This window comes from Cygnus olor, chromosome 20 (genome assembly GCF_009769625.2).
Source record: "Cygnus olor isolate bCygOlo1 chromosome 20, bCygOlo1.pri.v2, whole genome shotgun sequence".
NCBI lineage: Eukaryota > Metazoa > Chordata > Aves > Anseriformes > Anatidae > Cygnus > Cygnus olor.
In genome coordinates, this window is record NC_049188.1 from 11,672,313 (window position 1) to 11,688,466 (window position 16,154).

Consider the following 16,154-nt stretch of genomic DNA (forward strand, 5'->3'; position numbering starts at 1 on the left):
CTGGGATCTGAAAGGCTCAGGGGGTGCCACCCTCTGTGCCCTGCCTTTGCACCAAAAGGGGGCAAGTCCCATTAACAGGGATGGATTTTTTTTGAGAGCCAACCATTCTGGCATCAGTCTTTTCCAATAAATGACAAGGTTTGCATTGCAGTAACAAACACTGGGGTGGAGGGATGGGTTGCATTTGTGTGACTGCGTTTTGTTGGTAGCTAATAAATCATCTAAGCATTTTCCAGGGATGCATAGGGCTTAGCTAGAAGCATTAGAGGAGGTGAACTCTCCAAAAGGCCATTTGTAGCCTGTTTTCTCCAGAATTTCCTAGCTCAACACAAACAGTCACTCCCTGGGAAGGCAGGGGCCCCCTCCCCGCTGCAGCGCTGGCTATGCTGCCCATCATCTGCCATGGGGCTCCCAGAACCGGTAACGTTGCTCAGCTGGAATTTCATAAAGCAGAATTTTTAACCTACTCCCACCCCCCTTTTCTTTTCTCTCTGTTTATCCTTTCCTTTGTTTCAGCTGTTTGCTGTTTCAAAATGACCTACTTTTGCCCGTGGAGGAGCTGCAATTGTTCTTGCCTCTAATGTTATTTTCTTCCTTCCCTCTCGCCCAAGTTAACTAAACCTAGGACAACGGGCCCTCTCACGGCTTCGTTTTGATGTTGTTTACCTGCACTGTGATTAGTGCAACGAGCCTGTGGGACCTGATGAGATTCTCCAGATTTTACTGAGGCAAAACCAACCAACGGGAAGAACCGGAGCTGTGCGCGTGGGTGCTCCCAGCTGCGGTGCCCAACCTCCCCACGCCTGCCGCAGCCTCCTCCTGGCAGCACCCGCCGCGGGAAGCCCCTCGCCCCTGGGGATGGGGGGGCCGGGTCCCCCCTGGGCTGCAGCTCCGACCCGCTGGGGCTGCACTTGGCTGAGACCTTTGCCGAGAGGGGCCACACGAGTGCATCAGTAGACGTGCCCCCTTTGAGCCGAGCTCCTGGGGTCCCTGGGCAAACCCCCTGGGTCACTGCATTATTCTGAGCAGGTTTTTCTACCATATTTATTGCACGCTGGGTGTATTTCTGCATTGTTTTCAATGGATTGTAGAGAATCAAGATGATGTATTATTTATGAGAAATAAATATTAATCAATTTCAATAAATATTCATGCACACATAAAAAGAGAATGGCAATAGATAATGGCCAACAAGTGACAGAGTATGACCTTGCACTTGGGGAACTTGGCAAACGGTATAAATATATCAGCCAGACGTATACAAATATACTCTCTCTCTTGGGCCCAGATATAACACCAAGTGTAAACACTCAAGCTAGAATCAGATACGTGACAATGGTTTTTCAGAACCACAGTGAAATAAAACCTAGTGACTGAGAGGTTTGTTCAGGCAGCAGGATCTTCCCCTTGCTCTGACAGCTAACAGGGGCAGGGTGCGGGGAACGCTGCTGGACCAACACCAGGGACACGTCCTTCGCAGTGGGACTGCCCGTAGGTCCGGCTGTGCTCGCCCGCAGGCAGGGCTGTGGGGCACCGCTGGGTCAGGGCTTTGGGGTCAGATCTCAGCCACTGTTTGTGAGAGGTCTGCGGTGCAGCTCCTCACCTGCTTTTCCCTGTTGGTGCAGCCCAGGTCTCACCCTCCTACAGAAAAATATTTACTTGTGTATAACCTCGTGGTCTTTGTTTGCTGCAAATCAAAATTATATGAGGAGCATCAGTACTCCCCGAGGAGCTGCTCCTCAGGCACAGCAGCTCTAGTCATCACTGCCCAATTACCGCGGACGGCTGCGAGTTCAGGGAGGGTTAGCACAACCTCTTTGCACCCTGGTACGGGTGACGTGCGCTGGGAGCAGCCCCTCCTGAACCTGGCCACGGCCCCTGGGCCGCCGCGGCACGACCCTTGCTGCTACGTGCTGGGGAGGGAGGCCAAGTGTTTTCCTGGTAATTACCGAAGGGTTCTGTGAAACTTGCACACTACAGCATCCAGATAAAATGCCACAGGGAACAAAGAAAAGCAGATTACAATTTTGTCCACCTATACCAAATCAATCAGCTAAACAAGTTCAGCCCTTTTACACTGAGTTGTCAACAATGCAATTTTCAAGCTCTTTACCAGCGTGAAGGAAGTGCTTCCAAAGTCCTGCCCTAGGTTCAAGTAATCTTTGATCCCCGTAACTGCCTGCTCTGGGCAAGCACAACCAGTTGCTCCGAGCTGTCCGGTCCATCGAGTGCAGGCACCCAGCGGCAGCAGCTGCGGCTCCCGCTCCCCACCGCCCCAGCCCCCACGTTGCTGCCCACGGCCGCCCTGGCACCGCGCTGGCTGCCTGTCCCCAAGCCCTCGGGGGCCGTTGCCGAAATTGCATCTGAGCAGTTTCAGGCTTGCTCTGGGCGGGCAGCACGGCGTTTCCAGCACACAGAACACCCGGCCCCACGCAGACAGGAGAAGAGAGGCTCAACCCCGAGCACCGTGGCACACGAGGGGCACAGGACAGCAAGGCTGTGCCGCCTTGCGCGTGGCAGCACCGCGACGTGCGTGGCAGATCCCCGGAGATGCTGGCAGCTCCCACAGTCCCGATGGAACCGACCGACCAGGATGGCAAGCGCAGGCTGCGACAAGTGCCTGCAGACCAACACGTGCAGACTGGTGCAGGCATCTGCTGGAACACTCTTACGTGTTCTTCCAAAGCATGGAAGTGGTCATCCAATTAAACACATGCACTTTAACTTATTCTGACTATTAATTAAAACTACGTCCAAGGGTTACTTTCTGTTTTCCTTGCTTTCAAATGAATGGCCACGGCAGTACTTTAGGTTTACTACAGGGCACCAGCCCCCTCCACCCTTTGGTGATACCCTTGGTAGGACGTTTGCCTTTTGCACCTTCAACCTTCCACCAGCTTTCCAAATTTAAGATTATTTTCACCATAATAAACAATACCTTTTCTCTATCATTTCTCTGTCATTGAACACCCTTCCGTTACTGGCTCCTGCAAAGCATCTGTCTATCCTGGAGAAGGCAGTAACCTAAACCTGTTCCTCACTTCTCACATCATCTCCCATCACCTGCTCCTTACCTAGAGCTATTTCCCTTGGTTCTGCATCCATCCCAGACGGCCACAAAAAAATCTCAGCTGATCAAATATATCTGCTTTCAGAATAACATTTACACCAGATCAGGACAAATAACTACAGACACAAGAAAAAAAAAGCCAGCAGCACATTGCTCACATTTCTTTTTGAGTGCATCACTTTTCAGACTATTAAAATATGAAAAGATACCTTATTGAGTGAAAATATTGACAAAAGGCGGATGTGAAGCAACATGCAATGGTTTTTATGCAATGTTGTGTTGATTCCCTGCCACAAGAGATTTACTGAAGGATGGAAATGAGGGAATAACCAAGTTGAGAACACTTAGAAAAGCTGAAAGTCAGAGAGAAATTAGGGCTCACAACCACAGTAGGAGCCATTGGTAATCAGTATGTGCCACCATATGTTTTAACAATTTCAGATTTCTCACGTCTCCAGGGAGCCTCAGAGGGCTTTTCATGCTCTTCACTCAGTTTTCAAACTTATGGCTGTTCTCATCAATAAAATATTTGGTTTACTCACCGTGGCAACCATATAATGAAAAACAGGTGCAGCTATGTAATATTTCTCTTTAATTACTATTTGTGAGGTGAAAAAAATATTCTGCATTGTTAGAACAGGATGAGCCACCTACTAATTACAATCTTAATTTTAATTCAGGTGATGTTGCCCAACATTCTATTAATCCAAATAAATATTAACACTAGCTGTAATGATTTTTTTTGTCTTCCCCCCTGCATGAAACATCCACCTCACGGGGATAGACACACCTAAGTTATAGCTTTTTCCGCTAGAACACCTATTCCAGAGACATAAAACGTTTTTGCTCAGAACGAAAGTTTTGTGTTTTTTTTTTTCTTCTCCACTGAGCTACTTCTTTAGTATCAAGTTTGTTTTTATGACTTATGGGTGAATAGCGTGAATTCAAGGAAAACCTAGTTTTCCATTATTTATTCACACTATCCTTCAAAGTCAACCCACTTGAGAATTCACAAACATTTCTTCATTTTAAATGTATGTACATATGAATGGACACGTCTATTAAGTGCTATCCCTGCTAACAAGCTTCCTGATGGTCAATTTTTAATTCCTGGCAGGTCTGATGTCCAAATCTAACCAAAAAGAAGAAACACAGAGAAATCCCTATCCACAAAGGGGTTGTGTGAGCACTCACTGAATGCAAGTTTGTGATGAGACGTGCAGAAGGCTCCGGTATTACTAAATTATGCATGGCTGTGCATTCAGCAGATCCTCCGCTTTATTTGCAAGAGTTTCACTTGCCAGAGCACTCAGGGGAAGAAGGGGGGGAGGCTCCTGTCAAAATGAATACAGTGAACTAAAATGAGGCTTTCACCAATTAACCAATAAAGTTTCTTTATTTCCCCCCCACACACCCTTCCCCTTTTAAGCAGCCTTCCAGTTAACCGCGGGCTCAGCATGTGGATAGGAAGGACTTTGCACTGGGAAATGCAAGGCTGAACCTCTCCTCCTCACCCATGTCCCTGCAGCACATCCGTGAGCACGGACGGCACACGAGTTACACCTAAACGTGCACACCCCCAGTGCTGCCCAAAGCAGGGTACAAAGAGGAGACCAAGCAAGGTGCCTCTCAGACCTTGAGGCCACAAAGTCAGCAACTGCTGCTTATCATTTAAGAAATGTGGAGTTCCTCTTGCACCGCACTAGGAAGGGCTGGGGCAGGAGGTCAGCAGCTCCAGGGCACAGGATTCACCAGGCACTGCTGCCCTACGTACCCCAAAACACGATGGCCACGTAGGGCTATGCCTGGCTCAAGGCCACCTGCAGAGCCAAGGTTTAAGCTGCAGCTGATGCCAGCAATGAAAGAAGGCAGCTACAACTGATCAGAATGATGAAAAATTTTCTGCTGGAAAATGTCATCTTACTGGAAACAAAAATCCATTGACATTACTAACACTGATAAAAAATTGCATTTTGAAAAAGAGTGGAAATAAAATCCTTGAATCTAATTGTTCTGCTTTGGCTTTATTGAAGTGGAGAACTGAGGGGGCTTGGACTGGCCTTGAAGCAGTTTATTATTTTGAAGTTGATTATGCTGTTATTTATCATTCATATCATTAGAGAACACAAGATGGCACTGAACTGTACTGTGTTCTGGTCAGATATCAATATTCATGTAAAATACAGCAAAATACAATGAAGCACTGATTTTATTGAACAGAATGACTTGACTGCAGCAAAGCAAAATCATTTAAAAACATTAATAGCTCTGTAAACCTGATATTTCGTTTCTTTTGTTCTAGTTTGGAACAAAATTTCATGCTGCTAAGCCTCCACAAAACCAACTCTCTTTAGGTTGTTTGTTTAAACATTTTCTAAAAGTCAATTGAACTCCCAGTCACGTCCTGAAATTACTATCAATCAATCCCATCACTCCAGCATATTCATCAGCTATATGGGATACTAATGCAGGCTATTCAAGGAAATAACTAGCTGTTAAAAATCATTTGGTACAGGACTGTGGAGAGGTTTCCAATCTTCCCAATTATTAAGAACAGAGTCATAACCTGTCTGCCTCCTTCTGACACCAGTTAGCCTGGAGCATGCAAGAAGTCTGTTCTATCAGCTCAGAACATCTTGAAGACCTCCCAAAAGAGCTACCAGCGGATGCAGGCTGAAGGAACATGACTGCAGGTCGTTAACTTGGCACACCTGTGAAGAGCAGTTCACATGCAGTGCTCTGCTGCCATGATTTGTGTGCAACAGGGTTAACAAGGGACTGCCAGAGTCAAGAATCTTGTGACACCAGAAACCAAGTCTCAGTCCCCAGCTCTGCCAAATACAGGCAGAAAAACTATGTTGCCCCATTTTTCACTCCCCCGTCTATTGCCATGCTAGATTCACAGCCGCTCTGCCTCTGTCCAAGCTGCAGTCACATCCAAAGAGGGGCTGCCTCCAGCAGATGTGTGATCTTAACCAGGATGTTGAGGAGCGGGGATAATCCTGCCATCCCAGGTTGATGGCCTTGCACTGGGATTTGCAGCTTTTCCCTCCCAGTCCCATTTCTTGGGCAACCCTACAGGACTCACTGTGTTCAACTGCCTACCGCTGCAGCGGACACGAGGAGTTTCTTATCGGCAGTCTGTAACACCAGCTCCAAGAAGCATGGGATGTCCCCATACTTCCCCCCCCCCCCCCCCAGAACACAGCTGCCGGGACTTCAGGCTCAGGGTCCCCCTGAGCCCAGCAGCCTACCTGCAGCCCTCGGAGTCTTTCCCCAGAGCCGTATCCCCACCCACTGACCAGGCCCCCCAGGCCCCCCCAGCTCAGTCCAAGGGGCTGGGGGCTGCTGCCAGAGACAAAGCCCCTTTGGCCCTGTAGCAGCCATCCTCCTGCCCAGCAGAGGAGCTCCTTACGGCTACGATAAATGCCCGTACTTGTGGAAGTCTCCCAGGCACGCTGCCCACGGCAGTGCCAGCGAGATAAGACGCTTGTACAGGATGCGACGCAGCGTGTCCTGTCTGCGCTGCCAGCCCCTTGCTGGCGGCTCGGAAGACTGAACTAAAAACGATTAAAAACATAATGGAATGGCTCTTGTACCTGGGAATTGACCCAGAAAGGAGATTAGAGTAAGGAGACAGCAAAAAGCACAAGGCAGCTTACAGCTTCAGTGTTCTCCAGCTGAATGAAACGTGGGGAACAGATGCTCAGCCTCAGACTGATCTCACCCCTCCAAGTGCCAAGCCCCAGGGAGCTGCCAACACCAGCAGCACAAACCCCCCAGGTACCAGAGCCAGTGCTCCACACCTCTGGTTTGTTACTTGCTCCCACCACTGGAAGTTACTTTTCCAGAGGCCTGACCTCAGCCCCTGCGGCCCTGGAGAGAGAGCTTAAACTGCACCACTGTGTTGGGCAAGTTCCTGTCTGCACTGACAACCTTCCTTTCCCTCTAGTATATCCCTGCAGGATAAACTAGACAGAGAAAGCACAGATCTTACTTACAAGACAGGCACTTAGCTGCTTGGCTGTCAATATGATATATAGTCATTTTAGGAATCCTTTACCCCTCTTTTCAGTGGGCCAGAATGATGTAAAAAGTCCTTGTCATATATGGGGATTCAGTCTAGTGCTTTTATGAATGCCCAGCGCTAATATTTACATCTAGATAACATTTCTAATATTTATATCTGGATAACATTTATCCCAAACCAAGTAACAAACACACTCATCTACACAAAGCAATACAGAAGATGTAGTTGCTTGCCTTCGCCCCTCCCCACCAGCTGACACCTTACAGGCACCGGATTACATCAAATGTAGACTTGTATGCAGCGATTGTTAGTCATACTGAGAAGCTAACAAACTGATGTCTGAAGGCACTTGATTACAAATCTGCGAGTATCAACATGCAACTCTAATTATTTGTGTTGTTTGTACGTTTCTTATATAAAGTAAGTCAAAACAAAACTAACCTTTTAACCTCTTAGTAACAGCATTTTATAGTGTTCTCTCCTATACATGCTTTAGATTTTTAAGATTAGATTTAGATTTTTAAGAGCTCTTGACACTCATCTTTAACACCCTTCCCTGCCTCTGTGGTTGGAGAAGCTGAAGTGAGCACAGACAGATCCAATGATTTCAGGGGGTCTAAGCCCAGATACCTCCTCAGAATAGTCAAGTAATGTCATAGCGCGCTGTAGCTAAACTTTGTATCAGTCAGTGGGTCCTAGAAATACATTCATGATTCCACGGACAATTACCATGTTACTCCACTAAAGAAACCAGCCTTTTTCTGTATTTATCCATCATGCCATATCAGATTTGGGGTGGGAACAACAGTGGGATAGGGAAAGAAGTGACACAACTTTGGACCTTAAGTTAGCTAATACAGCATAATGTAGGGGTGTGGAAACAGACAGAAGGGGAAGTCATCAGCTATTTCTTTGCCGTTATTTCTGTCCTTTACCTTGGTTTCTAATATAGATTTTTATGTATAAGGATCTCTAAGGAACACCAGTAAAGTGAAGGGAAAACCCAACTGCTTGCTCTGGTGGTTTGAAGCACAGTATAGATTAATTGCAGCTCTCCAGTGTTGAAAACTAACCCATGAATACATAATCATCATAGATAACTGCTGAACAAAACAGCTGTTCAGGCACCCTATTACACATATTTATAGTGGTGGCAATTTAGGAAAAAAAGATACAGCTTTACAAAGAGAGTTAAAAAGTGATGCAATTTGCAACACACTCACACACACACACAAAACAACCATAAAGCTCCCCTGCTGCACTGGCACAGTATTGTAATATACGTTGGCATTATGTCAGGAAAAGCAGTTTCCTAGATTCAGCCACATTAATGTTCATCCTAATGAACTCTCTGGAGGAACTGTCATAAATGACAGAATATCATAAAAGAGCTTCGCTTCCAATAAAGGCCAGAGATAGCATACACAATGATTATATTCAAGGGACAAGCTCTGATCTGTAATGTTTCGAGGCAAGGCAGTGATATTTCTGCTTTATCAGTTATTCATTGGGTTAAGCTTGTTCCTTTCATCTCTGCAGTAGCATTTGAAGTAGCAGTCAAGCTAAAGATGTCCTCTAAAGTTATTAAAGATAATAATTGGAATAGTTCTTTCAGCTGACAATATAGTCAATGGCTAAAATTATTTAAGCTTTTAAAAATCAGATAATAAACAAAGTTTCTTCCTACTGGTAATCAGCTCATTTGGTTGCTAAGATCTTCTTAAATAAAGTCAGCTTGACTAACTCCAGACTAGTTATAGAATGTTGTTCAGTGTTGTGCAGGGTCTTGTTTGTTGGTTTTTTTTTGAGAATATTTACTGAACATTAAATGTGGCCTAAAACCCACGTAAAGAAAGACAAAAGAACACTCTTCAGTGATCTGGCTACAACCCCCCATGATGATAACCATGCCCACTGCATCCAGATGTTACACAGAAAGGAAAACTACAGCAGCATAAAGCAAACAACTGCTTTAAGCGCTAAAAAGCCAGTCTACCTGCTACATCTGCTTGCAGCGACACAAAATTATCTCAGCTTTGAGTGACATACAGCTAAGGGAGGTAGGTGGTTAGGTACGGAAGAAAACTTCTGTAGTAACCACTCCGTCTTGCCAGAAATCCCAGATTTAGAGAATTTAATGGATTTCTAAGCTTTAAGGAAACTCTCAGTCAGTTCCCTGGGCTTGGCAAATACACTCTGGACCAGAATGTTAGTGGCTACTTGAGCCACAATTCAGGCGAGGTAGATGAGCACAGCTCCATGCAGCTGGACGACAGCAAACTGCATTAATTATAGAGCTGATCCTACACAATTCACGAGCTGTCAAAGTATTGCCAGATAGCAGCAAACAATGAGTCAGCTTACCGCGACTGAATGTTGTGCATAACCAGGGAGATTACCTTAACCCAGAGCAACACACCCAACAGCCAGCTGGATGCTCTTGCGTTCATACTTATGTGGCTGAACACCAAAACAGCTCTGGTGGGCAAGTTCTTCAGCTGCAGTGGCCTGGGCACACTTTGGGATGACCAGAACTGCCCCCATGGCCCCTACCAGAGGGCCTGTTCCCCCGTTTCTCCCCCCACCCCCAAATGAGGGCAGACCCATCTGAGGTACGGGTCTGGCAGAGACAGGTAAGTACGTCTGCTGCTGCTTTCACACCAGCCCCAGCACAGTGGAAGGTTCACCCCCTACCATCCCATGTAACACAGATCTTTCCCCTTCTGTTTCACTTCATTTCTTTGCTCTCTCCTTTCCTGCTTTAGCCTAGTTTGGCTCCCTTTGATATTTTCTGCCTCCCGCCCTCTGTCTCCCCAGCTGATAACAAATGGAGTGCACGTGATTCCAAGTCATGCTGTCACACCCAAGATATCTGAGTGACTCTGTAATTAGTCCAAACCAGTTCCATCATTTCTTTTTGAAAAGAGCAATTTTATATAAATTACAACTGCAATCTAGTTTCCAAAGAAACAGGTACTCGAGTTTTGAATCCAGATTCCAGCCCCCGTGCTGTAGCTGCCTTCACCCTCTGTGCAGGATACAAACCCACATTGCAGAGTACAGGAAAAAAACACAAAATAACTTCTTCATCACTTCCATGTCCAGCAAGGAACAAGATGCTGGATGTGCTGTGCTTCACACACACCATATCTAATAATAGTCCTTTGAAACCAGCATATGCTGGGATAAATTCAATGTATCTTCTAACTCCTCTCTGACCAGCATTGTGACAACAGTGCAGCAAAAGCAAGGCTGTGATTCCCACCTTGCTTCCTGGACTGCGATGCAGCTTTTCAGGAAATCACACTCCCCCCTGCCCCAGTCTTCATCCCTGCTCTATCTTTCTTTGTTTTTTTCCCCTCTAACACCTACAAACGAACGGGCAAAATGAGCTAATATAGTCTCCTCTGAGTTCAAAGCAATTTAGCAAGTAGAAGTCCACATTTAATAATCTTACCACCTCCATCATCCTGACAGCATGCCTTCAGAAAGCCGCTGAAGTCTAAAATTTAGTGTGGGATATGAGTTGGGAAGGCCTGTCCCAGTCACCAGTGAGCCAGTTTCACAGCTTACCTGTCAGCTGCAATCAGGCATCCAAAAATTCTTCTGCTGCAGATCTAAAAAAAAAAAAAAAAGAAAAAAAAATCAATCACCATCATTTTGATGTGAGAAAATCCCCAGTGCTCCAGATATGCCAGGTAATTCATCACTTCCTCATAACATATATCAGTCCCTTGCTCCTAATCAAAAATAAACCCACCAAGAATCAAACATATGGAAGGCAATGCTGTCTCTATGGAGCCCTCCAACCCCCACCCTGAGAAAACTAACAATAATTATAAAGCAGCCCCTCCTGAAGGCATCAAGTACATGTCAATACAAAGAAGTTTTAAAAGAAGGAATTCTTCCTCTAAGATTAAGAGCAAGAATGCTTGGGAGGCAGCCCAAGGCTGAACCTTTTAGGAGTCTTCAGAGGATCTCTAAATGGTATGAGACGGCCCCCACCACTGCAAAGCAGAAGCAGGTCAACAGCCAGAAGCTAGTTCTCACTTGTAGCTACTGAGCTCTGGGAAGTCAGCTACAGGAACCCAGGAGGTGCTGGGGCAAGGACAGCTCCTTCATTTCACCTCCTGCCTTCATTTCTACCTCCTTCACGCTCACCTTCATTTTATCCACCCGCTAAATCCATCATGCCCCCACATCTCCTCACCCCAAGTACCCTGCTGACCCTGGCAGTTCTAGAGGGCAACGGAGCCCACCTGAGCTCAGACTTGCCCCTGAGAGGTGCCTCGCGATTTCCTCTTACACAAGGAGCAACGTCACCAGCATCTGCCTTTGGGGGGCTGACGTTAGGTGGAAAGAACTCCCATAAAGGCTGTTATGGACTCAGCTGTGCACCAGGAGACATGTTAGCTCCCAGGCCACAACAGTTGCACGTGTGTTGTGCTGCAGGTTAATTAAATCATTTCATTGGCATCTGTGATTGAAAAGCAAAGCTGGGATTGGAGTCACCATTTGTGAAAAGCAGACTTTCATTTTTTAGGCTTCCTAAGCAGCAGGAAATACAAATGCTGGCAAAGAAAATGTAAATGCAGCCTTTCCTTCCTCGTGGCTTGTTCCCAAAAAACAAATCTGAGATTCCTTTAAAAAATGGTCTTGATCCATGTATTTCTAGCTTTTTACTCACTGCTTGAACAAACGACGTGCTCCCAGAATACCCTCCATCTGCTAAATGCTTACAGAAATTTTGGTTTGCTCTTCACTTATCATATTAATGAACTGCCCTGAAGCGTACCTTTCACTTCTCACCTCTTACTTGTTTAGCAACTCTGTCTTGCCACGTTTGCTAATTATTGCAGACATTTTTGTTTAAGGAAGATTTGCTCCTTTCCTGTCAACCTTCTTTTTCTACTTGACCTTCTGTAAAGTTGCTCATCAAAGTAACCACAATCTGCCTGGTTTGTATATGTAAGAACAAAGACAGCTAAGTGGTAAACAAATGAGCAATATTACAATACATGGTGTTCTTGCCTTGCAAGTTCTCTACCTTGACCTTACCAGGAGTGTTTAGTTACAGGAGGACGTTAAGGCCAGCTACCCCTTCACCAGCTGCCCTGTGTTGCACTGAACGTAGTCATTTGTATGGGGGAGACCATTACGTGAAGCATCAGAGGTGGAATACGAGCACTGTTTATATAAAGTAGCAGATGGTGGAATTACATAATCTTAAATGTTATATATGCATATGTATATTTATATATCAACTTCAGCAAGGATATAGGAAATCAGATTGCAGGGACAATGCCTATTGCTAGTTACGGTGTGAGTCTATGAACTGTGCACCAAGTTAAATGTATTTCTGGATGCTCTCTCTCAAAAAGAAAAAAACAGGTGCAGATTTCATTCTCGAACCTTATCTCAGTGGAAACTAAAGGGAAATAATTTGTGCTAAAGCTCATCAGAAGGAAAGCAAAGAAATTATCGCTGCGTTTCACAAAGTTTTACAAGAGCAGCTGCAGGCCCACTTGTAATGCTTCGCAGCAGTTTTCCCAGTACCCGCACCTCTGGCTGGTGCCAGCCCTGCCCTAGAGAGGTGCGGGGAAGGGGCCAGGCACCACCGCCGCAGCCAGTCCCGTGGCGCAGCTCCGGGTGCTGCAGCGCCAGGCCTGCAGCCGTGCAGGCGCCCGTGGGGCTGACCGCTGCCCAGCCTCCCCGGGACACAGTACCCACACTGCAGCCACGTCCCCGCCGCCAGAGGAGACGACGGCACGCGGCAGGAGGAGGCCCCAGAGAACATCCAGTAACTGTCTTAGGCGGCTCCATGGCTCTTAAACAGTCTGCGTAGTGCGAGAGCTACAAACCATGCGAGAGACAAACTTTCCAGTGTGGCCTCTGCTATTCTAATAAAAGTCTTTAACACAGTCGGTTAGGCCTAAATGCCACTCTGAGGAATTAACATGAAGAAAAGCTTTGCTTGACCTTCCTTTTGGAGCACGTCAGGCTTTCAAGAAAGCAAGCGCTTGCCTTCCTTGCCTTTTATCCCTGCTGCTGAGATGAAGAGAAGAAATTCTGCAGGACCTGGACACAAGCAGCTATTTAGAACAGATAAAGGAAGCTTACTCAGGAAACAATCTTGAAAGCCTTTAGGACAATCCTAGTGATGCACCGAGTGTTTGGCAGATCGGGCTATAAAACAGCATTTGCTTCATTTGTAAGTGTATAGCACACTTCAATGAGTAAATGTCTGGGGTCAGACGTAAGGCATCACTGCAGAGTTGAGCTCTCTTGAAAGCAGCAATACATACAGCCAAATCTGTAAAAGAGTACAAAATACCAGGTATCCACTGCATGCAGAATGCCTTGGAAAATGTGGCCAAATCTGATGGACGTTGATGATGCTCTGAAAACCTAACCTGAAGACCTGTAGCTGCAGTTCTGGGTAAGCTGTTAGGTACTGCCCGAGACGAGAGATGGGCACTGTTTGGAACCTGCTGTTGCGTGTTCGCCGCATCCATGGTGGCCAGGAGCAGAACCTGGATGCTGCTGCTGGCGTCTCTTGTCATATACTGCCAGTAAGAACAATAGGACTGTGGATCTCAGGTTCGTGCTGAAGCCAACTTGGTACTCGGGGCATCCAGCTGGAAGCAACTGTCTTAATTCATACATGAAAAAAACAATGTTGACCTATGCTTTCAGAAAAAACGTCATACTTCAGTGCTGACGTTTGACCTGTTACCCAAAACAGAGCGAGCTGAGCATGTTCGCCAAAGCCACGTATGTTATAATGCGTAGCAGTAGCTGAAGATTTGCCCAATAGCTGGATCACATCACTCAAAAGCCACAGACCCAGAAGCTCCATGGCCCTAGGCAGCAACGAGCCTGTCGTGGCTTATTGACCACCCCACGACACGACTTGTTTGTTCACAAGGAGACATGAGCGTGCCGGGGGGCCGGCGGCTCCCCGCGCCCCGCAGGGCAGCACATCAGGCACCACCGCGCTGGCGGAGAACATGTGCCACCCGCAGCCTGCCAGCCTTGTCTGTGGGGAGCTGGAGGTGCTTGCACGCTGCCTTGGGAGCAGCCAGGCATGCACCGGGTGCATCCTCTCGCTAGCACGGTGAAGCAGCGATGAGCTTGCACAACAGGCTCTGGGAGCGCCTGTGGGGTCTCCAGGGCCAGCGGCCCCGTGGATAGCACCCCAGAGCACATGGCACCACAACTGTCACTGAAATGGGCTGAGACCTGTAAGGGCTGTGTCCGGCCTGGATCTTGACTTGTCTGAACAGTTTTCACACTAAAAATGTCATGTGTTATATGTATGTGCAGTTCGGCTGTATATGCATGTATTTATTCTGTCGGGTACATGTACGCATACAAACACATGAACGTGTATATACAAAGGCCATTGTATAAGAGTGCCTTTGCTGGACCTGCTCACACCAAGGACGCAGTCCCATTGGTGTCCTACTAACAAGCTACCGGTGTTAGCAGCTAAAAGGCAGCTTCACGCGGGCAGCACCCCCGCGGCACTGAGGGGGCATGGGTGCCGAAGGAGTGGGCCTCGCGCGGTGGGCGAGACAGGGCGGCGGGGCCCTGGGCCCGCAGAGCAGCCGTCTGTCTGTCCGTCTGGCTGCATGTCGCAAATGGCACCAGAAGCTGCCCTTCCACTTGCTCTCTGTTTCAGCACGTGAATAGTTACTAGCACAGATCTTTTGAAGATAACTAGCCATTTTGGAAGAGGCTAATATGGATATCATCTCTGGAAGCTGATATTACGCCTGAAAATGGCTGCTGGCCTTTAAATGCAGAAAGAAACAAGAGAAGGCTTTGAGCGCACATTAATTTAAAATGTAATTTTCATCCTCTGCCTAGGACTCACGTGGGATTTATGCTATTAAATATTAAATACCAAGACCTTTATGCAATGAGGCAGCTTTATTGAATAAAATTATATCAAACAATGAAATCAGAAGCTTTGCAGACATTAACCACGTAATAGGTTTCAGAAAATATTCCAGTTTAAGGACCCAGAGGAAAAACGTCTTTCAGCCAGTGAGGTGCTTGGAGAACTCCTCGTCCAGGGGAGAGGCGCTAACTGCCTGCTCAGCACACAGGCTGTGGGCAAGATGGCCCTTTCCTAGTTACTCTTAATTATGTTTATCACTCATTATGTACGCAAAACTATCATCGAAGACAGAGGTTTTTACTTCTCTGATACATCTAAAACTGAAATAAATGTTTTGTTCTTGTTATTCAGTAAAGAATTCACATAAAATAAGGTGTTTCTGAAATTCAGCTCATTTTCCAATTTGTGTAAAACCCAAGAGCAAATTACAACTTTTTTTTTTTCTTACATTGTACTCTTGGGAATTGTTCTGAGTATTCCACATAAGAACAGTTATTACCTTGTTGAGACTGGCTGTCGAAGTGACATGGCGCTGCTTTCGTTCCATGTCTGGATGGGAATACAAGCACTTCTTGAGCGATTACCAAAATTGACTTCTAATTAACATTGGTGCCACTAAATCTCAATTCTCCAAGGCTTTCAAATAAACAAGAACAATAGAGCTCCAAACACAGACAAGACAAATGTGCTATACTACACAAATTTTCACCAATTTCACTTTTGTCTTTGGGTGGGAAGGGGAAATACATTCCGGGGCTGAACAGCTGAACTTCAAGTGATTCTGTTTCCCTTCTTCTCTGTGCTAGCCCTGGCTCTCAGCTTCTCAACACCGAAGCATTTCCAAATTCAGACTGAAGATGACTATGTAGCAGAACACCACCAGTCTAAAAAAGCAGGAGCGGGGAGCAGATACCCCCACAGGTAATAATCCTTTCCATCCATTTATGATACCACTCGACATTTGATTTTGACATATTCAGGAATAATTTAAAAACAGATGTAAATTATAATTTTGACACATTTTAAATATTTTATATGCTTTTTGAAGGAAGCAATTTTTCTTATGTAATTTCTATTTCAGTAAAAACTTCCAATTTTGATAGATGTCAAAAGCTGCTTTTGAAAGCACTTACTGTAAATAAAACTAT

At 46.2% G+C, this 16,154-nt stretch overlaps 1 long non-coding RNA gene across 4 annotated transcripts in view; it reads right to left on the reverse strand.

Moving 5' to 3' along the window:
* The window catches only part of LOC121057733, a 175,622-nt gene that overhangs the window by 69,537 nt on the left and 89,931 nt on the right, over positions 1 to 16,154 (reverse strand). For 2 of the 4 annotated variants that reach the window (XR_005813914.1, XR_005813911.1), the window contains exon 2: positions 10,674 to 10,717. This is a non-coding gene — a long non-coding RNA (uncharacterized LOC121057733). Of the gene's footprint in view, positions 1 to 10,673; positions 10,718 to 11,056; positions 11,319 to 16,154 lie in introns of those variants that run through there. The other 2 variants (XR_005813908.1, XR_005813907.1) reach the window with 2 other exon arrangements.